Source organism: Heliangelus exortis, chromosome 11 (assembly GCF_036169615.1).
Source record: "Heliangelus exortis chromosome 11, bHelExo1.hap1, whole genome shotgun sequence".
In the NCBI taxonomy this organism is placed as follows: Eukaryota; Metazoa; Chordata; class Aves; order Apodiformes; family Trochilidae; genus Heliangelus; species Heliangelus exortis.
In genome coordinates this window covers 6,215,498-6,238,911 of record NC_092432.1, presented here as the reverse complement: position 1 = coordinate 6,238,911, position 23,414 = coordinate 6,215,498, and the positions used below count along the sequence as shown (strand labels likewise).

Below are 23,414 nucleotides of genomic sequence, written 5' to 3'. Positions count from 1 at the left end.
GTAGGTGTTCTGGCTATAGCTGTCCCACGTTTGCATTTTGTGACCTTGAGAGAGTTTCAGTTGTCAGTTTATCAAAAACACAGACTCACACGTTGAAAAAAATGCGTCTGTGAACAAATCTGCCCTGGGTAGCCACACAATCTTCTCTGACCTTCCTCTCACTGAATCTGTGCCTGAGACACTTTTTTTTTTTCAGCAGTTAAATGGTTAACCTGGGGACTAATTGGCTCGGAGAGCTCCAGCCCTTTGCAACAGATTATTGGCATGCTGGTAAAAGCAGCTCCCTTCCTCCCCTTCCCCCATCATTATAAAAACATGTACTGTAGCGAGAAACGAAATACCACATGGCGCCCTACACGGAGCCCATCAGTGCTCCAGCTCAGTATTTACCACAAAAGTCCCTTTATATTTGGGAAGCAGAGGGAGAAAATTCTGGATAGGCAAGATCGCAGTGCTCCTAGCTCCATCAGCAGATTTATTTCCACTGCACAGGGTGCTGGAGCCCAGAGTCCCCCACCCCAGTGCAGCCCACAGGCACCCACGTCCCCCCCCGACTGCGTGGGGAAGGGTCCTGGGTGTTCCCCAAAAACTGGGGTGGGAAAAGCTTTTCCTGGTGCAAGGAGAGCTGCGTCTGCTCTGCTCCAGGTCATGGGTTTGTGGAGAGCTCTTGGGAGTGAGTCCCTGTGGGGCTGATTGTAGACAGAAAAATGAAAGCTTTAACAAAAAAACAAAAAACAAAAAAAAGTGTGTGTATATATGTGTGTGTGTGTGTGTGTATATATATATATATATAAAGCACTTTTGGTTTCCTGTGGGGATGTGGGAGTTTTTAGGCAGCTGCTTCCAGAGGCAGTCACTATTTCGTGAAGCGGCATTAATGCAGCAGGAGGAGACGTGTGGTGTTAGTGGGAGTTTGTTCAAGGCTTTCTCCTTCATTTTAGTCATGACACTCCCTCTCTCATGCCAAAGGCTTTCGTGTTGAAGCTGAAGGTAAAAAAACAGTAGGAAGAAGAAAAACAAGGAAAAAAGGGGAGTGTTTCTCTTGAAGGGATTCAGAGTGTGTGACCAGAATCAGGTTTCACCCTAGAGATTTAAAATATTTTGGAGGTGTAATGTGGTTCTAAAAATTCCACCGAGTCCTTCCCAGGGATAAGCAGGAGGATAATGTGGCTGCACTCCCAGCATTGTGGAGGCATAGCTGAGGTGTTCAGGGAGAATGTGGTACAACAGGTATGTTTTAATTAGTGTACTTTTTTCTAGTCTAAAAAGATGCCTAACTGGTCTGTGCACATATGATACTGGCTTTCTTTGATGTGCCTGGGATGATTTGACTTCCAGGTATTGAAATGCTAGTTTGCATCTAAAATTTCAGCCTACCACTCGTGGTGCTGAACTGCTTGTATGATCAAAAGAGGGAAAAGCTGTTGTGGCAGGAGTGAGGTCAGACTGAATCCCATCCAGTGGAAAACTATTGGAGCAAGCAACAGCAGTTTTGTTTCTGTATTGGACTTCACTTTCTCCAGTCCTGGATCCTTCCCTTGTAAAATGCATTATGAGGCTCATTTGTTTAACAAGCCTCTGGGAACTGGGGCAGGGAGCATTAATGCTGGCAATGTTGTTGCATTTGATTTTGGATTTGTGTCATTATTTTCTTCTTTTCAGAGTCAGGAAAAGCTCTGCTCATTTATTTTTCATGTAGCTGCGTTCTTATCCTGGTCTCCTAAGGAGGCAGGGCTTGTGAAATAATGCTGCTGGAGGCCTTGAGCTTCTGATCTGATGTTCAGTGTCAAGGAATTTCACTCGGAGTTTCTATGCTTTAGGGGAGCCTGCAGGTTGTAGAGATGAATTAGTGCTTCCACTGAAGAATGAAGAACAAAATGAGTGTAGAGGCTATGGTTTCTGCTTTTCTGAATGACCAAGAAATCAGCATCTCTGTGCCAGTTGAGTGATCAGTGATGTACAGCTCTGAAACATCTCTGCCTCTGCCTGAACATGGTGCAGGAGCATGAATGCTGCAGCGGTGCTTGGGTATGGGGCTGTCAGCTATCAGAAAAGGAGGCCTTGGTATTTCAACTGCTCACAAAAGGCTTCAACTTCTGTGCATGATACTCAAATCCAAACTGGGGTTGAAAGAACCATTAGTCATGTTTAAAAGCAAGTCAGATTCTACCTTATTAAGTGCATCTGAGTTTTGCTTTTGCAAGGTCTTCGATCTCTTTCTTGATCCAAAAGATCATGCCCTTTCAAAGCCCATCACGTGCAAACATGTCTCTGAGACAGTGATTCCTTCATTACAGAAAAGCAATGTGAAGAAACCTTTTTGCCACTTCAATATCATAATTTTCTTTATTGCCCCTTTATACTCTGCTGGGTCACAGCAGATCCACAGGTCAGACCTGACTTGGATGCAATGGGCACTGATGACCAACAGCACCTCCAGTACAGAGCTCTGCTTTTAAGTTCCTACCTGTCTTTGATTTGTTTATGCAAGACTGCATTGTACTGATATTTTTATATATGAAAATTTTATGCTTAATATTTACTTTTCCAGCATATACTAATATGCCTTTCCAAACTACTTAATTAGGTTATTTTCTCCTATGCTTAATTGCATTTTATTCACATCACTTAAGTAGACTTTCAGTAATGAAATTATTGTTCATCAACTTAATTTTTGGTTCAATTTTTAATTATCTTGAGCATTTGTGTGTATATATAGATAAAGATAATCCTTTATTAATGTTTTGAACAGAACGGTTTTTATTCATACAGCAAAAGCACTGGCCCTGAATATTCATTATCACCACCCAATATGCTAGCCAGGAGCACAATATCTTAATAATTGGAGTTCAAGAAAAAAAAGAGTTGCTAAGGTCCCAGTGTTTCATTTTTGTTCATGTTATGACTATAAATTATTCAAGCATTTCACTTTATCTCAAATGCAGACTCATGTCACTCATGTTTTTTTCCACCAAAGTGTTCTGTGATCTCCATCTTACATCCGAGGTTGTAGTGTACTGTTGAGTAAAACAGAATGCACTGTTTAATACCAGTAGTGTGTGGATCGTTACAAGAAAATTTTGCAGTTTCCCAATGAATGCATTTTGTTTTGACCTATTCACTTCTACTTCATTCTAACATATGGTCACTTGATGTTCTTTTGGATTTTAAAAGTATTCTGAAGGAGATGAATAAAGAGGTGAACTACCTAGCACAATAAAATAGACATCATTCCTTTCATCGTTAGTACTAAAAATAGACAAGCAAAAGAAAATTTTTTTAAAACACAAAGAGATGGAAGGATACCTGCATGTACATGCTTGCTATTACTCTTTAGATTCCCAGACCTCTGCTTTACGTTCTCTTTTCCTGCTACAGACTGGATTAGTTTATGGCAGTCACATTTTCCAAGTACTGACATACTTGATCGTTCCTAAATTCACTTCATATGCTTCCAAATCCTTAGGACAACATTGCTTTTAGACACACCAAGGAAAACCTGGATTGATTCCAGTGACCTAGATGTAACTACTTGGCATAAAATTAAAGGCATAGGCACATAACTTAAGATCTGAACATTTGGAGTAACAAGAAGAGATCAAAATCCCTATTTTTTTTTAATTAATCCTAATGTTTCCTGACTTGAAAACAAGACATATTTGTAAAGACGGGTAATAACTTGTTAAATCCACTGGTAAATCATGAAGCAAGTCAGTTATCTGGGCACATAGAACCTGTTTTGGGTCTTCTGGGTGAGATTGCAGTGAAGGATGCAGTCATGTTATTTGGGCAGTGATGCTGTGGATGTCTCACCCAGGATGTCTGATGTTCCCTCTGCTGCTTTAGTTGTACAAAAAGCCGTTGACTCATTTTGCAAGACAACTGTACTGACAGTGTTTTCTCCCAAGCTGCTTACATTTTCTTACCAGCTCGCCTTCTATTACTAATCCTTGACTAAATATTAAAAAATAGGCTGTGAATTATTTACAGCTGAGACAAGATTGATGGCTTGGTCAAAGAGGAAGAGTATTTGTTTCCTCATGTAAATCTCTTGCCTGCAACAATTAGTCAAGCTGCTAGTTCTGGAGTTTAGATGGAGAACATGCCTGACATGCATAAAACTGCTCTAGTCCCTAGGCTGATGAGTGCTCCAGGCTGGATAAAGCTCTGGCAGGAGATACTTCATAGGGAATTGACTGTGGGAAGAAATTAAAAGGCTCGTGGTAAACATCTGTCTGACACAGAAGCTGTTTCTGTGCAGGTGACATTTTAATCCAATGATTTCCCTAATATAGTATCACTGCCTCCAAAATTGATTGGACTCCACATCTAAAATGTGCTGAGAGAAATTAAGAAGTTTATTTTCAGCTACAAATATGAGTGGTCTTCTCTTTTAAGTGTATGGCACACTGTAATGTGATGATATAGTGCTTCCTCAGACTGTGTATTAAAAAAAAAAAAGCATATGCTCATAAGATTTCAAAAAAAAAAAGGCAGTTTCTTTCTTCAAAACATCTGGCAGTATGCTGAATAATGCATCATTTTGTCAACTATTACATAGCAATCAATAGGATGCCCTGTGGTGCTGCCTACACACAAAAGACAAGAATGAAGATTATTATGGAAACAGGCTTGAAAATTGCTTAAAATAAAAATCCCCAGTGTTATAGTTGGATTTTTGGAGGCATGGATGGTTGTGTTTTTGTTTTTTCATTCTAGAGTAGCTGTAATTCAGTGTTCAATCTGAGTGAAATCATCATGTTTACAAAGCTGGTATGAAGCCCCTGTGCCTGCAAACCTCCCAGGATATTTACCAAGAAAGTATACGTGTTGTGCACATCATCTGAACTTTCTGAAGTCTCCACTAGAACTCAAATGGAGTTAGTAAAAAATAAAAATCAGAGCTTAGTTGTTTGGGTTTTGGGTTTTTTTTTGTTTGGTTGGTTGGTTTTTTTGTCCTTGATTTTGGTGTGTAAACACATGTTTGTGCTAAGTCTGTTTTCCCTTTTCTGATAGTGTTCCTCAGACACTTAAGCAATCAAACTTTACTGGCTCATGTTTGCAGCAAATAAATTTCAAGGATGGATAGAGGAGTGCTTTTGGAAAATGAACACAAGAACACACAGGGAAGTAATCATGCTATAATTATAAATCGTCTGACTTAACTTCCCCCTCTAAATTATTATTAATTTAATTGTATCGCTTTTCTAAAAAATCTGTTTTTCCCCAGATACATTTAAAATCCAAATGTTCTGAAGATTTTGTTTAAAAGTGATAAAATTTCTCTTCTGATTCAGTACTGATCATGTGATATATTGGGAAATGGGAGAACATAGTCTTTATTTTGAAGCATAAGATTGGGTATGGCTCTGTCTCAATAATGCTTTTTTTTCTTCTCAGACTCTTGATAAAACCACAACAATCATTTTTCCATTCATCAGAAGTTTCTGTAACTCTGCAGACCATACTTAAAGCCAGAATGGTAAGTTGAAGAGCAATGTTGGCAATTTTGTACCAACGAAGATAAAAACCCTGCCAGTGTGTCTAATCCTTATATGTTTTCAGTCCTGCAAGTTTCTAAGCAGCAAACTTGCAACCAGTGCAGAGAAGCGTGTAAAGTCAAGGCACAAAACTTGCCTTTGTATGCTGTAGGTATTCAAGTTCCTGGGAAGGTGCACATTAGCTTCTTACTTGCTTTCAAAGGTGATTTCAGTAATGAAGAAAGTTGCTTCATTCTCCTTCATGTAAGGAGATGTGTAATATCTTGTGTAAATTCTAGTGCAAAGGAGGTACAGACAAAATGGCCAATCAGGTATTTTTCCACCAGGGCCTGGTCCTCTTATAAAAGTTTTCCAAGCCAAGCAGAATAGCTTATCTAAAAGCTGACGTTAAAAAAATCCAACAAATAATTAAATAAAAGTAGCAGGGCATAAGGAAGGAGATAAAGAAATATATTTGTTGTTCCAAGTTCCAGTAGCTTATTTTAAGAAGCAGTTAAACATACTAAACATTCACCCAAATTGTTTAAGTTGGTATCAGTCTAGAGTTTTAAACTGTCCTAAATTTCACCAGAACAAATGTGTTTCTTTCTCATGTTTCTTGTACCTCTAACACTGCCATTTCTGACAATCACTGTATGTTGCATGGTGACCAATACAGCATGTACCTACCCTGACTGAGATGCTTACTGTTTCCTAGCATTATGATGGCACCAAGTTACTATTTGAGGATGAGCTATAAGAATATGAAACCTTTACATTTCAAACCTCCTTAAGACAAGTGGGCTTAATTACTCAAGAAAAATAATGTCTATTCTTTAGTCAAGCTAATATAAAGCATAACAAGTCAATAGACAACAGTTACTGGGTTTTTGTTTTTTTTTTTTTTTTCCTGCCTTATTGTATACAGGAACTCATGCAAAACCGAAGTAGCAGCGTGGGTAGGTTGTTCAGGAGCTTTTAGATCTAAAATTAGAGCTCAGGCCATGAGATCACATGTACAGAAACAATACTGATTCTTTAATGCATTGTGTCCTGCAAGTTAAAAATCTGCTTAGGAAAGGTGGTTAAATCACACAAAAAATGTTGCATCCATTTCTCACTTTCATTACATCTTTATACATTTTATTGATGGCTTATTTTATAATGAAAACGGGAATTAAAAAAATGAATCTTCGTTAAAATTTCTTCATTTTGAATAAACTGAAAAAAAAAAAAAAACTAATGTTTGACTTAGCAGTCTGGAAGATTTTATTCTTTCCTGTTTGTTTATAACCATGGTAAGAATTTGTTTCTAAGTATTCTTGGGAATAAATCCTTTTCTTGCTGCTCACAAGGTTCATCATTCTGAACACGTGCATCATAAAAGTGCTAGCAGACCACCATATTAGCATAATGTTAGTTTTCTGTGTTAAGTCCTAGAAACAAAAAGGGCATATGTAAAAGTTTTCTCCATGTGTGTAGATGTGTGTTTGCAATTACTCGTTACAGGCTGGAGGAAAAGTCCAGATTTGAATTCCAGTTCCAGACCAGACCCAGAGCAGAATGAATAGCACAAGCTGGTTTTATCCCTGCTGTTAATGCTTGGCTTGTGACACTGGCAAAAAGTTTTGGCTTGGATCCATATACCATAATCATCTTCACCAGTCACACAAGGAAACTGGTTCCATGCTTTGAAAAACTGTCTTTTTTTACATCTCTTTCTGAAGTTCCTCTGTGTCACTGCTGTGAAAAGTTCAGATGACAGCAGTGCAGGCATGGCCATGCTCTTACAGTGTCCTTGCGTGTGCTGCTCTGAAATCCCACGCTTCCAGGAGTGTCACAGAAGGTAATTTCCAACTGCTGTACAATTTCTGGGATTTTAATAGTGAATTACAGAGGAACAAAACAGAAGGGGAGGGGAGGGGAGGGACGGGACGGGATATGAGACAGATTGTTTTAGTAACATATTGCATGTTATGTACTAAAATTGAAAATAGGACTACTATGCTTTATTCAGCACAAAGCAACCATTTCTGTGAACAGCCAGTTTGGAGGAAGTGAAATGTTTACCACAAAACATCTTGCTGGGTTCAAAGGGCATTTGATAACCTGTTGGCATACAATTGTGTTTGGCTTAAGGTCCAGACAACTGTTACTGATTTTTCCTGAAAAGTGATTGGGCTGAAGAAAAGTTTGGCAATACTGTGCCTCTCTCAATCTTGTTTAGACTCGTTTTCCACTACAAAAAGCAGATAATAGGAAACTATTTTGTCAAATACTGGTGTCAAATATCTGGTCTTTCCATTCTATTTGTGTCTCCATCGAGCTGTATGCTACATTTGCATATCGTGTCACCAAGAACAGGCTTCTTCACCAATCTTTTGGTATTCTCTGGTACAGAGGACATGTTGGGGCAGGCAGGGAATTTCACAGGCTGTGCCCTATGAAATAAGTATGTGTTTTTGCATGTTATTCCTAAGGGATAATAAGTCTTCATGGGAACTAGGGGGAAGAAAAAAAGGTTTTAGAAGACAATATTTCACGTGAATATGTGAAAGCGATGTTGTGTGCCTCTATCTGGAATTCTAGTTGCTGGTGCAGGCTTAGAAAATAGTTCCCAAATTACTGATGGAAACATTGCCTCATTATCATGTATTCGGTTACTACCAAGTATTTGGTTTAACCATAAACAGAGAGAAAGCACGTTGTATAAAAGAGAAGAAATAAACTGCACGGAGGAATTTGCAGTTGAATAGAAATGCTGAATTTAGAAGGAAAAAAAAAACGGGGTAACCGCAGCGGCAGAAGGAATGATAATTTTCTGTTTATACAGAGATGACCATGGGAAATAAAAATGTGAGCAAGGAGATTATCACCATTCTGCCATTTCATCAGGAAAGAAGAATGCAAACAGATACTGTTACCTGTACACAAACAGCAAAGTTGTCTGACAAGTGCTGCAGCTCTGGAGAGAGTGACTGTACTCATCCTCACCTACAGAAAACTCACTTGAGGCCAAGAGACAGAAGAGGTAATGGATACTTTATTCACTTTTTGTTGGAGCTGCTTTAGGCCTTGGTGGTCTGGAAGCAAAAGAGCAGCGCAGGATGTATTTAATGAGTAATTTTTTGGTTGCACATAGCCATACATGAAGTGACTTTAAAAAAAACATTTCTGTCCATTAATGTAGATGAATAATTATTTTTGAGGGAGGTATTAGGCTATGATACTAGACAGTCTGGTATATTTAGACAAAATCAGGTTTAAACAGGTTACAACTTGTTCAGTTAACAACCTTCAACTCTTCTGGCTGGAATCCCACTACTTTTACAAAGTGCCGTTAGGTCTTGAATGTCTGATCTCTTTTCTCTCTTTCACATGGTTATAGCAAGTGGTACCACTTTATATATTTTTGTAGAAATGTACTTGTGTTCTGGGAAGGAACAATAGAAAGGATGAAAATTGTACACTGAACTTCTCATCTTGCTCTTTGCTGTGAAGCCATTCTTTGCTGTGTCGGCTGAAAATGCTGGCACAAGTCAAAGTGTTTTTGCTGCTGCCCTACTTTAATCTGATTCCTGCCTTATCCTTGGTTGCCTTTCCCTTTTCTTCACTTTTGGTCGTTTTGCAAGGAGAGCAGCATCTGGGTTCTGTCAATGCAAACACCTTTACATACAGTTATGTTGAGTAGTTCCACTGAGAGCAGGAGGATTAGCCTCTTGTTGGAATCTGAATGGGAATGAAGTTGTAGAACAAGCTGCCTGCTCTTTGTAGTCTCCATAGAACAGAACTTCAGGGGTTTTTTTGAGAAAAAAGGCCTTTTGCCTTCTTCCAGTGAGACAGAGTAGCTGCTCTTTTGCTCCACCATTGGTTTCTTGGCTGAAGACTCTGGTGCTGTGGTACCTTTATGCAGGCAGCCACCATCCCTTCTTTAAAGACTGTAACCACCTTACTGCCACAGTCCACAAGCCAGCAGATTTGTGTCTTCCTCCCCTGCTGTCCTATACAGGGAGGTTAACATTTCTGTCTATTTTTAAAGGAAATCCATCTCTCAGCTCAAAATAATGACTGTTGAGGGGCATTAGAGAGCAATTCTTTTCAGCTGATCAACTACTTCTGCCTTTTCCAAGGCTCGGCTCAGGAGTTTGCTACTGAAATCCAGCTATGTGATTTCAAACACCAGACTAAATCCTGAGACCTTCCATAATCATTTTAAGCGTTGTTGGTTTAATTGCTGCCATAACTACCCACATTTCTAGTATAAAAAAGGAAGAGTGGGGCACTTTTCTCTCTGCTTTTAATCAAGTAAGCTGTGCAAATAAAAGAAGAAAGGCATGTATAATTCAGAGTAACTGTTGAAGTATAAATATTAATTGTGCTGCTATATCAGGTTTGCTGGGTGTGCCTATTGCAGAGGAACATCATAACCCATCATCTGGGGACTGGCATTTATGACAGTGACCAAGAATGTGGGGGATGCTCCTCTACAGTGCTGATACCTCAAGTGGTTTCCATGGCAGCAGTCAAAATAGGAGACAGTGTCCTGGTGAGGTTGGCACACAAGGCAGTTTCTATGGTGTTGACTGAAAAAAAAGGTGCAATTACGTTTTATTTGGGTGTCTGTGGTGTTTTTGAGAGGTACTGATGAAGACTGGGAGTGATGCTGCAGACAGATGGGTGACATGGTTGCTCTGGCTCTTTCTGCCAGATGGGCAGCTTAAGTTGTTGGTGTGCAGTGCAGAGGAATCAGCAAAGGTTTTTTGTGGAACGATTTCTGAGCCTGTGGTGAGGTGGAACAGGAGCCCAGGCCTGGCTGGCAGGTGGGATGTGCCATGCCCTGTGGCAGCCCGTGAACAGAGGTACTTTGTGTGGTCATGGTATCGTTACGGCAGGTGAGGGGTGCTCTTAGGCTAAGTGGGAGAGCTGGGCCTTGCTGTCAGTGGGTGCCGGGTGGCAAGAGGCCCCTTGGGCTGACTGGGGTAAGGCATTTCTGAAGGATGGGCTAGAAGAGAAGGCGGTGCCTCAACCAAGCTGGGTCAGGGCTGAGATGGCGGGGTGGGGCAGGGGGCTGCAGCGGGGTCTTAGTTCCCAGCGCTGCCTTCGTGCAGCCGGGGCGCGAGGAGGTGGCAACAGCAGCCAATGGGCAGCGAGGGGCGAGGAGCGCGGCCAATCAGAGGCGGCGGCGGCCGCTGCCGTGTGCACGGTCCCGGGGCGGGCAGGTCGCAGGGAGGGCGCGGGGCGGCCAATGGGGAGCGTCCCTCGGCGCGCGCGCGCAGCCAGGGGCGGGGCGGTGTTCGGGGAGTGGGAGGGGAGACGGGGGGGGGGGGGGAGGGGGGAAGGGCGCGAGTCCCGCCCCTTCCTCGCCGCAGTGAGTAGCGAGCGGGCGGCCATGTTGTGCGGGGGGAGGGGAGGAAGGAGTTGAGAGGAGACGGCAGAGACTCCCTCACACACGGCACAAGATGGCCGGGGAAGCAGCCGCAGCTGCCGCTTGGCTCCCAAACGGTTTCCCCGCCGCTCGGAGCGGGGAGGTCCGGCGAGCCCCCCCGGGTGCCGGTTTCGGGGGATAAGTCGGGCCCCGGAGCTCTGGGGGTTCCGGGGCGACGGAGGGAGGGCAGCCCGGCTGCCGTGAGGGGCTGCCGACGGGAGGAGAGCAATGGCGCCGGGCTCCGCAGCTCTGCCCGCGCCTCTCCCTGGCCGGGCGGGAGCCGGGCCGTCCTCCGCCGCGGGCTGGGCGAGGAGGGGAGCAGCGCCCCGTTTTCGGGGTCCCCGTTGCCTGCCAAGGGGCTGCCCTTCGTCAGGTAAGTGCCGGAGTCTTCTCGCTTCTCATTGTCCTTTGTCCTTGAGAGAAAAACAAAATGTCCTTGGAGCCGGGAGGGGGAGGGGGCGCCTGTTCCTGCCTGCCCCCCCTCCTCCCCCAGCCGCTCGCTGAGGGAGCCCTGGGGACCCCCATGGGTTTGGGGGAACCTCTCGTAGGTGTGGGGGGGACCCGCGGAGTTCGGGGAGGGAGCGGCGGGAGAAGGTGCCGCGGAGGGAGCTCCGTTCGGCGGCCGCCCCGGTGACACTCGGCGGCACTCGGGCTGCAGAGCGCTCCCCCTCCCCCCCCTTTGCTCCTGCAGCACCGAGGGGGCTCCGCACCCCCAGTCCCCCGGTGCGGCAGGACGATGGGGCAGCTGCAGGCGGGTTCCCCAGTGCAGCAGTGATCAGAGGGGGGGCTGCAGACATGTTCCCTTCCAGTGCAGAATGGAAGGGGGGTATGTGCAAACCAGCTTGCAACTCCAATGCAGCAGTAAAGGGAGGGTGTGTGTGTGGAGGGGGAAGAGGTGAAGACTGTACTACACCATCAGCTAAATATTTAGCCCCCGAACCCGTATCAGTTTAAAGAGCATTTGTTGCCCGTTGCTGCTCAGACGGGGAGATGTTTTCGTAGTTTGGAAGAACAAAGACGCCATGTCCTTTTTTCTTAAAAATAAAACTTGGTGTTTTTTTCGTGGGGTGTTGGCTTTTAACTCTTTATAAACCAGTAGAGGAAAAAAAAAAACCAGGCTGCGGATGAGACATCTTTGGACTTTACTGAAACGATAGATAGAAATTTACTTCACTTGAAAAACACCAATTCAGGTGCGGAACTTTAAAGAAAACTCTGAAGAATTAGGTGCGGTACGGTTTTGCAATTAAAACGGCAATCCAAAAACTTAGAAGCTTAAAAAAAAACAAAGCTCGGTCATGCCAGGTCTACAGTTCAAAGTTGGCAAAATACTACAGCTGTGTTTTAGACGATGCAACGAGAAGTAAAGGGTAGTTACTTAAATATAAATTGCACGATAAGGAAACGAATGGGTTCGTGTGTGACATTAAAAGCTTTTAAAAAGCTTTTGCTCGGTGTCAGTATTGGTTTTAGTATTCAGGTTATGCAGTTTTTGAAGAAGCTTGCAGTAATTTCTGTTTATGTAGCATTTGTATCGGTGTTTCTATGGTTAATAATTCAGAAGTTGTACAACACCTATTTCTGGACTTTATAAAAATGCACATCTAAATGGAATTTCTGATGTTTGTTTTGGGTTGGTTCTCCAGTTTGGTTGGTTTACTGATTTAAGGGTAAAAGTGTAATTATGAATGTTTAAGAAGTCAGGTAATAAAGCAGGAGGTAAATACTAAGAACTTCAGTTTTAATTGGAGATTGTGTATATCCATATTTGTTGGATTTATCCGTGTACAGCATTATAAAACTCCGTGCAGGGTTTAAACGTTGCAGTTGGAGGTAAATTTACATTTTTTGGTACTTCCTCTGCAAATACGAATCTGTCATTGCAATGAAGGTTGGCTTTTTAAAAAAAAATATAACTAAGTTTCAGCAGCCACTAGACTTCTTTCACCTTTATACAAAGTGTTCGGTATAGTTATTTTAGACTTGGATTATGGGCGTTTTATAACCCCAGGAACAGTTCTGCAGTGTAGAACAGGTCTGATATACACACTTTGCTCAAAAGAAAGTTCTAGCTTTAGGTGGGTGTCTGCTGTACTTATATATATGTTTTTTAATATATGAGAGAATTTTTTTAATAGCTTTGACTTATTTTCTTCAGCTACTGAAAATAAAATAGATAAGTGTCTCTGAAAAGAAATTGCTCTTACTTTTTAATATATTTTATTGAACGGGTCTTAATTTTTGTTTAAGGTACAGGATCTTTAGAATATCTTTATATATCTTTTAATGTAACGTTAATTTAGCCACATATTTGCAGAACGATTCCAGACTTTTCCTAGAATATGAAATAGTGGTGATGCACAAATACAACTGCTGCAAAATAAAATGTTAAACCTTTTCACAAAAAGCAAGGAAAGTTCTGCAAATCTGGTGTCCCTTGTGTTAAAGAGCATAGTTTGGGATCTGATTAAAGGTTAAAGAAGCTGAAGGATTTGAAACTGTATTCTGCAGGGCAAAAGATCTTTTAGAGGAGATCAAGTAACTTATGACTTAAAATTCAGAGAGGCTGATGACAGAAGCCATTTTAAAATTACTTTGCCATCACTAGAGGTTTTCTTTTATTTTGCACAGCCTACTTCTAAAGAATTATTTGCAAAAAAGTAAAAGGACTGAGCTATTGTGGGATGATTTACTCATAAAAATACCTTATTTTCTTCTGCATTTGATCTTTAAATCATTCAAAATTAAAGTAATGGCAGACAGGAGAGCAGATTGCAGTTATTCATGCAAAAATATAGATCGTCCATGTTGTATGTCAGACAGTCTTCACTCCAGTGTTTTTCTTTGGCCAAGTATGTACAGCCATCCTTAGTTTTATTTTTAGAGTTGAGTTCTAAAGATACAGTTACTGCTTTCATAAGTTTTTCCTAACTTATTAATTACCTAAAGATCAATAAATTTCAGGCATCTCACTTGTTCTGCTCTTTAAAGCAAAATTTTTTTTTTTTTTTTTTTTTTTTTTTTTCCAGGTAGAATTACATGAACAATACCTTATTTCCTGACTGGCTTCCAGAAGAATCGTTCTTAGTTATTTTCAAAGGTAAGAGTGGTTATAACTTGTAACAGTATGTTCATTTCCTTGTTGTTTTTCTAGTCTTTGGATTTGCTTGTTTGCTACTGTGCAAATGGGGAAAAGAACAAATTTCACTTTTAAATAGTAGGGAACACATTTAATAAATTATCTGCACCTTTTAAAAGCATTTTTTGCATGACTGCCTTAAAATAATGTAATGTTTATACTGCAAGCTCCTTATAAATTTAATTTACTACAGCTGTTTAGTCAGTGGATTTTTGTTTTTTTATGTATACAGATACATATGCATATTATTTGCTGGGAAATGGCAGTATTTTCAGAAAAACCCAGAAGTTAAGTGCGTGCCATTTCACCAGTGAAAATGGGCAATGAACTTGAAAAAAAAATTCTTTTTTGTACCTAATGTGTTTCTAGCATTAATGCTTGGGGATATTATGTAATTTGTATATTACAGCAAGAACTGTAGACTTCAGGTATTTGTACAGGAGACTTTTGGGCCTGATTCTTGGTTTTGGAGACGTGAATGCTAGACATTTTTGTACATAAGTTAGAATTTTAGTTAATTGCATGAAAACCGTATGTGTTTTGAAAAGGTTTATTTTGGTTGAGGTGGTGAGAACTGTAGGAGAAAACTGTATGTACTTTTGTTTTCAGACAAATCTACTTTTGTTTTGTTGTTTTTTTCTTTAAAGGCTATTACTGGATTCTTACTTCCCAAGATTCAGATGGGTGGTTGCTTAAAAGACTTTGAGCCAAATTCTGTACATCGCATATCAGGTACGTTTGCTGTGTAGTGGGCTTGGTTTTTTTTTAATTATCCTGGAAGCAGGTTGTATTGTTGTGTGTTTTCACTCTTTTTATTTTTACATTTTTTTAGCAAAATAAACATTAAACATTTAAACTACCATTTTTTTGCCTTGTTGCATTTTCTTTCAAGTTACAGTAGATTTTAAAACTGTTTCTATGTACATGATATAGTGATGTTCATGATGCCTTCCATATTTTTATGGTCACTCCTAAGAAAGACTTTTTTTTAAGACTCAAAAATGACCATATCAACACAGTGTTAAATGGAGTTGTGCTTATGAGGATTTCCATCTCTACTGAGGTCATGCAGTCTAATCAAACTTTACAAATGCTTTTCCTGCAGTTCAAGGTATTGACTTGTTAGCAAGTGACGCTCACAAGGTTTTCCTTTCCAATAAATACATTTTTTTTAAATAAACTTAGAGATTCTCCTTTCACTGTAAATTTTACTCAAACTCAAACCTGTACCCAGTTGTTAGGAAGTATCCTGCCGACCTTACAGGATATTAAAAAAACAGGTTTCCAAGGTTTAATTTTTTTTGTTTGCTTTATACACTAAGTTTCTTCATTTCGAAACAGAGTAACACGTTACATTTGAGTCATACTTTTACCACCATAATTAAAAGTTGGCCTTGTTTGCCTGTGTTAACTGGTTCTTTTTCACAGCTTCCCGTGCTAATGTGCTTCAGTACATACTCAGTATCTCAGAGTGTAAGGCGTCTTCTTGAAGATGTGTATCAGAATTCTGAAAAATGCTTTTGCAAAATTGCTTTTTAACGTAACGTAATCATCATGGTAACTTAAAAATACAGATCTTGTGAACCCTTACCAGAGTGCAGCTGTTCTCTTTGGCTTGGATGAAAGCTTCAGCCTGTTCATAGAACAGAAGTCATATACCAGTTCTGCATAAACTTTTTAAAAAATGTTTCTTCAGGCTGTAATAAACATGAATCTGCAATAAGTTGCTGCTAATATGCTAGGATGAATTAAAATAATATTTATAAATAATAAACATATACCATAAACCATGGATGCCTTGCCACAAAATACAGCTGATGAAAGAGGTTGTTAGGTATGTTCTAGAACTTCGTCGTATGTTCCATGAAGGCTATGTTCCAATATATGATGTGAAGTTTGAGAACTGAAAGTGTTAGAAATCATCTGGTACCTAGGGAGGAACAGCAGAACATACTTGAAATCCCACGTGAAATTTCAATTCAGGGGGTTAAAATCACTAAATATTGCACAGTCTATTACGAGAAAGGGAAGGCTAACCTGATTCACATAGAAGTCAGATAGTAATGATGGCACTGAGCTTATTGAAGTCAAGACTTGTGGTTTTTATGTTAAATGTTTAAATATCTGAACCAGCAATTTTTAATTGGCCTGTGCTTAAAAAAGAAAAAAAAGAAAAAATGTGCTCAAGAAGAGAATCAACTTGACTGACTTGAGCATTTTATATTGAATATAAAATTGAGCACTTTGATGTTAATGGTCTTGCATAGTTCCTGTATTGCCACAGTGTTTGTGCTTAATAGATAGTATACTATTATAATAATAAAAGTTTTAAGTGTTCCTTGTTACTTTTGTGAGCAAGAACAATATTTTCCTAGCAAGGGATAGTTAGATCTTTAGGTTTGGTAGATCTCAGTAGCCTAGATACATGCTACTGAAGACTTGGAAAGCTTTTAAGTAGTTGACCATGCTGTTGAACGTGGAAGAGGATAGATGAGGTCAGAAGAATGCTCTTTTGTTGAGTCTTAACTTTTTAGGTAGAGAAAGCTGTTCCTCTATGCTGATGCAAGGTCATATTAAGTATTCTGAAAAAATTACAGCATTTGGAGCACATATGGCATAACATTGGTGTGCTGATCTAATCTTTGCAAAAATATTCCTGAATTTATCTTGTTTACCCTGGAAAAGAATCTGATGCCAGATAAATAGCTTTGGAGTGTCTGACCTTGCCTCATGCTGCTTAAGGAGATAGACTTTTCTGATTCTTAGAGCTAGCAGTACCAGTTGTTTGAAGGTTTTCATAAACCTAGGATGCAAGACATGTTTGGTGTGGTGCAGGCTGTAGTGTTCTTGTGACATCTATGATTTGAAAGTAAATGCAAGCCACAACTTTACATATAAATAAAAAGTAAATCCTTGTTTTTTTCTAAACTGGGAATTAATATTTTAATTATACAGGACTGCAACAATTGCAGCAAGTAGTTTGATATAATGGTTTTTAGTTAGATATTTATTTAATAAATGCAAAATCCAGATGTTAGGCTAATTTTTTCCAGCTGAAACTCGTATTTGCTACCTTTGTGGTTAGTGGCTCTTAGAAGCCTTCAGCTTTGCTTCATTGTATAGTTTGGGAGGGAATGTGCTTTGGATCTTAAAATTTGAAGACTTAACGTAGTGTGGTATATTTTATAATGGTGGAATTTATTAAAAAACTCAGTTTGGTGCATTGGTTCCCTTCAGAGGATAGATTTCTTGCTCCTACTACCACTACTGAGTGATACCACTCTGACAAACAGATTCCTCTTTCAATATTTTGTTGAGATCAGAAGAACTCGGATGAGAAGACTCTGGTTGCGTCTTAGTAACTTTTTCAGTAGAAGAATGTGTTCCTCTTTGGAGATACAAAGCCCAACAAATACCTTCATTAAAGTTTCTGTGAAATTAATATGACTGGATGCCAACTTTAAAGTTGGAGGAAAACAACATGCTTGAGTAGAGAGACACTGCATTTAACTGTGTTGTAAATTAAAATATTTTAATCATTAACTTTACCTAGTCTTCGTATACTAAATTGTAAGTTTAAGTGGCCTTTTTTTTTTTTTTTTTTTTTTAATGAAATGGTACATTTTGGTTAGAAGGAGGTTTGAAGGGCAGAAGTAAACCTCTGAACCCAACTACTTGCTTTTCATGACTGATTAAGGCAACTTCAGTGATCTAAGTCCAGCAGCCATATTGCGTGTCTTCTACAAAGTACATGTCCACCATTTTAGAATCACTTCAGTTTTCTGCTTCCTCTTAATAGCAGCTGTTAGATGACATTTAAAACGTCTGTTTGTCATGTTCATTTGCGTATTATGCATGTTTGTGCAAGTTAACTACTATAAATCTTTTATCATTTCCCCTTCCTTAAAGGAATATTTTTCCATATTAAAAGAAATTACAATTCTGTTAATCACAGCTTGCTTTCTATATTTTTGTCAGTTTGAAGAGGCTAATGTAAAAGATAATGGAAAATATACATTGTGTTAAGAATTGATACGTTAGTTTTTATACATTTGAGGCTATGTTTCAATATAAGTAGATTCTGAGAGATGATCAGAGAAGCAGTTTACTTGTACATGTTAGGTGAATGACTTGTAAGGCTCATGATAGTGAATGTCTTAATGCAGTTGAAATTTACTATAAAAAAGGGGCTCCTTAGTTTTTCTAGAGCTTTAGGTCTTACTACCTCTGCTTAAGGTGATATTGATAATATGTTTATCAATATAGATTGCTTATAAGCATTTTCAAAGGTGGGTTTTTTGGCCTTGCCTATATACAGGTAACTTAATCCATATCAGTATGTTAAATAATGCCACTACATCTTGTTGATACCACCTCTTCTTAAAACGAGTATTTAAATTATTTTTAGGTGAAGGGCAGGTCAGTTAGTTCTATCATGCTTCTGTGTGGTGACTGATCATTTTGAAAAAGTTAATTTTATTTCTTGCTTTGTTTCTCATGGGACTGGTGCATGGGACTGAGTCTGAATTTCTTGTGTTGTTTGCACAGGTTCTTTGTTAATGGGTTTCCTAGTGATACTTTAAAATTTTTTAATACAAAATTTATTTTGTACAATATGTTGCGAACTGCTGGGAATATGTTTTTTGATTTTTGAGATTGACTTTTGTAATAGGTTTAGTAATAGGGTAGTGCTTATGTCTTCTAAACCCTTACTGTGTTGGGCGCTGTGTTTTGGTTTTGGGTTTTTTTGTTGTTTGTTTGTTTTCGTTTTGTGTGGTTTTTTTTAATTTTAGGTTTTAAATTTTTTTTTAATTGTTTAATATATCATTTTCCCTACAGATGTGTTGAGGAATTGATTTACTCACTGTAAGTGAAATAACTGCCCTTGGCTGAAGGACTGGTAAGTTGGCATTCCTAATAACATTTACTTTTTAGCTTTGTAGAAAGCACACATAGCTGTAATGTTTACCTTGATGAAGTTTTTTTGTTGAGTACATCCTCAAGTTCCCTGAAGTGTCTGTGTCTGCATGTGTGTTTCTAGATGGCTCAGTTAAAAGAACCCCAAGAGCATTCTTGGTGGGCTTTTAGGAAATGAGCAATGCTTGGATAGTACTCTCAACTTGCCTTGCTGGAGAACAACTTTCATACCTAATGGGAGTTCTTCTGCTCTGATTTGACTCCATATTTAGATGATTAACCTGTTCAGAAGGCTTTGGTACACAAATGTCTGTCTCTACAGGGAAGAACCACACAGAATTTGAATAACAAATGGTGTGGAAAGTGTCATGGTAGGAATAACTCATTTTACAAACATCTCATGTTTTCCACTTTGCTTGTCTCAGGATCAGGTTGGGTCTTTGAGGAGACAGCAGTTGTCTTCTGTTTCATGATTGTTCTGTTTCTGTTCTTCATAAAATTGCAGTTTGGCAGAAGATGGCATGTAACGTTGATGCAGTTTCCTATATTAAAGTGCTAGCTCATTTAACTTAATTACATTTAGGAACCATTCCCCATATATTAAAAATGTGAAATGGGCAGCCTTGAGAAGAAAAATTCATTTTTATACTGGATTCAGTTTCCTTTAGTAAAAGGAATTTGGTCTTCATGACCTTTTGCTGTGTGGCACGATCTGGGACTCTCTTGGGAGTTGTCTTTAGAAAGGTCCAAGTCCTTTCATCTTCCTGTCTCCTTAAAATTCAGACTTTTAATTCTACATGTTGAGAGCATCCATTGCATTTTGTGCACATTAATTGTTTTTTGGTTTTGGTGGTTTTTTTGTTTTTTTTTTTTAGTGGGAAGCTCTATTCTTCTAGAATAATCCTTCAGAATATATGCTTTTCTTTAAAAGAATCAGTTTTTTGGAGACAGTCCTTTCAGCACGACATGCCCATGGAGTAATTCCTGAATTACACTGCAGACAGCTTGAGAAAATGTTGTTCCAAGATGTACATATTCCTCTCATTTCAGCAGATAGATGATAGTGATTTTTTAATGTCCAGCAGCTGTGCACGTTAGCAGAGACCTTCAGCAACCATACTGCCATCAGTGCTGCTGTGTGGTAGAAAAGCAGCTACACCCTATCTGTACTCATGCTTTCCTTATCTGCTCACGTGGAGACTGACAGCTATTTTGAGAGGAGAAAGGAGTATGTGAGGGTGGGGTCAGTCCTTGTTAGGCTGTACCTTGTTAGGTATATTATCATCGTCTTGTCCTGCTTTTAGGTACCTTTTCATTTTGAACCAATTTTATCTCAAGTTTTCAGTCCTGAAACAGAACAGTGTAATTCACAAGCTTTGAGGAATTCAGGTTGGCCTGTGCGTACATGTGGCCAGTCTTCACGATCTTTGGTTAGTATTTAATCTCCTCTGCTACTGTGTTAAGTTCAATTACTTTGTTCTTTCAGAGGTCTTAAGCTATTTTGCACACTGTAGGTATGTGTAGAACAGAATATTTCTTGCTATGTTAGACATACATGTTACTCCTTCCAGCCATTTCTCAGAACTCTGTTGTCCACTGCCCATTTTCCCCCAGTCACATGTTACAATCTCTGAACAGGTGACTCGTATTCCATTTTTATATTAATCTTCATCTGTTTCCTACATCTTTGTGTATTTTTCATGTTTTCTCTCACTGGGTTGTCAATAAACTGTTGTCAGGTCTGATTTCTTGAGCAGTAATTTTGCTTTTCAGTTACACAGTGTGTAATTCTTCTATCCTTTTCTGTTTTATAATTCTTATCTTGAGGAGGGGTTATATGTGGAACTCTTCATTGACTTACAAAAAAACCAGTTGTCTTCAAAAGAATTGTCTTCAGGATGTGTTTGTGAAAACATGCAAGTCTATGGATCTTCAAAGATCTAGTATCACCCTTTCTGGTTGACACAGATAATGTTTATTGGAAGGACTGGTTTTTTTGTTGGTTTTTTAAATTATTATTATTATTATTCGTTTGTTTTAAATAGGTGAAAATACTTGAAAACACCAGGAGCTTTATTGATGTACACATACTTTGCTTAGTGCAATAAAATATATTATTTAAAAAGAATAATCTCAAAAGAGTGCATCTGTGAATAGAGCCACATCTTACTGAAGCTGATCTCTAAATCTGAGAAACCTGGCAAGCAGCTTTTCTTAGCTACATGTACCTGATCAGACACGACTTCTGTACTTACTGCTGCTCTCAGTGGCCATCTGATAGTGGTAAAAAAGTTGAGACTGCCAAGAGTACTTGGTTACATTTAAAGATTGGATGGCATTTCTTTATGGACTTAAGATCTCAAAAAGGGCATGTCTGCTTTTTCCTCTAGGGTAAAAGTTACCAGACACATCTATTTGAAAGCTTTGCTTTAGTGAACTTTTAAGTGTAGAACTTCAGGTTTGACTTGCTCAGAACCTCATTTTGTCCATTCAGCTCACTCTTTTGGAGTGAATACCCTTTACTAGCAGTATGTCACTTCGTTTTTTTAAGCTTAAGCCTCAGTGTGAGAGATTTCACTCTGGCAAGCTTTGTAAAACTATTGGTGTCTTCTGGTGATTCTATTGGTGTCTGTGCTGATTCATGGGTGTTCTGCATGTTGTGTTTGGCCTTCAGTCTCATAGTTAAGAAATGCAAGGTTTCAATAGACATTACATGGCTGAGGCCATGGGTGTGGCCATAAGGATTGTCTTTTGTTGCTGTGGTCTCTGTACAGCAACAAATAATTACAAAACAAAAGAAAAACTTGCAAGTTCAGATGTTTCAAAACTATAGCCATAAAACTTCAGGCATCGTTGTGAGTGGTTTCTGTCTGTTGATACAGAGTGTCAGGATGTTGAAATTATGATGTGATGACCCAGGTGCCATAATGAAAATCCCAAGCTTGGAAACAAATACAGTAAATAGTGAGTTGTAAAGCTTGAAAAATGAGATGATGCCTAACTGAGGTTACAGGAGAAATGACATACTCATGTCATCTCCCCCCCAAAAAAAAAAAAAAAAAAGATAGCCATGGAATAGACAGTTTAAGTTTAGGATCACTTCATGTGTCTTAGTGGAGAAAAAGTATGTTTTTGCAACATTACTGAAACAACATAGTAAATTGTACCATAATTCCTAAGTTAACAAATGCTGTGAAATCTTTTAAAGCAAATGTAGATTTCACATGAAAACATGTACAGATTGCTATTAATATTTTGGCCATCACTTTGGCTGAGTAACTTTACAAATAAGAGTTGTTTTATGAAGTTCTTAATTATTATATATAATCAGTTCCATTTACTGCTAATTATTTTATAAGGTCAAGAGAAGAGTTTAAAATGAATATGCCTGAGTTTCTTGCAGTGGTTTTGGTACAACCAAATGTAGGGGCACCTAGTAGGAAATCTTGTCCTTAAATTGCAGATCTCATTAGTGTCTAAGGCAGGAGGCTAACCCAACTGGAAAGGACCTTCCAAAGATGACTAACACATGACTAATGACATTTTTGAGAGGTAGAGAAGGCTGATGCCAGTAATTAAATTTGCTTATGTTAAGTTTCTTACAATACCTATAGAAACTATTTTAATAGTATTATTTATGGGGTTCAACTGTAGTCATGTTAGCATTTCTGAATATTTGAATGTGACAATAACAGACAAGCTTGGGATTTATTTTCATGTTTTGGTACCTCAGTCAAGGCATTAGCATTGGGGTTTAATTTAGATTTAATTTATCTTCAAATACTTAAATGGATTTGAAAAATAGACTAATCTACCAAGAAGAGGTAAAAAAAAAAAAATAACCCCCAAAACAAAACAACCTCAAAACTTGTTTCTTCAGTTGAGTGTAGGGCACCAGCTCTTACAAAATACTGAGTAAGTGTCTTAACTGAGGGTGAGTTAAATGCTTGAAACAAAGAATTTCTGCAAACTTGAATGTTCCATTTCTGGTTGTGAAAATCTGGTTCCTGTGATTTAACATTGTTGCAGTTGCACATGTTGCACAGTGGAAAAGCAGAGTCAGTTACCAGATTCTGATTTCCACTTCTGTGTGCTGTGCTTTGCCTTTTATTACAACGAGAAAGCCTATGGAGGAATATAAAACCAGGATATATGGCAGCTGTGAAAGTCAGGCTGGGGCTTGTTGCACTGGCTCCATTGCTGTTTGCTTTCCTGGAACTGGAATGAGGACGGGGAAATTGGAACACTTAAACAGAGACCACTAGATGGCCCCACTGGTTTTTGCTGTACTGTGGGTAATTTCTGCATCACTTATCACGAGAATAATCTGCCCAGGTTTATCAGGGGAACAACATAGTGATGGAGTTGGCTTTCAGAGTCAAATGAAGTTAAAGTTCTCCAAATTCAAAAAAATTGACGTTGAAGTGTAGAAATGCAAAATCATGAACATTTT

General features: G+C 39.0%; 1 protein-coding gene across 13 annotated transcripts in view; it reads left to right on the top strand.

The window, feature by feature from the left end:
* Positions 1–1,057: 1,057 nt before the first annotated feature.
* CHD2 (chromodomain helicase DNA binding protein 2) overlaps positions 1,058–23,414 on the top strand; it is an 83,860-nt gene continuing 61,503 nt past the window's right edge. For 8 of the 13 annotated variants that reach the window (XR_011727956.1, XM_071754281.1, XM_071754277.1 and 5 more), the window contains exons 1-4: positions 10,846–11,278; positions 13,935–14,005; positions 14,692–14,776; positions 18,884–18,944. The gene's annotated coding sequence lies outside the window, so the exon portion shown is untranslated. Of the gene's footprint in view, positions 1,231–5,400; positions 5,483–6,989; positions 7,327–8,313; positions 8,512–10,822; positions 11,279–11,799; positions 12,099–13,934; positions 14,006–14,691; positions 14,777–18,883; positions 18,945–23,414 lie in introns of those variants that run through there. The other 5 variants (XM_071754274.1, XM_071754273.1, XM_071754275.1 and 2 more) reach the window with 5 other exon arrangements.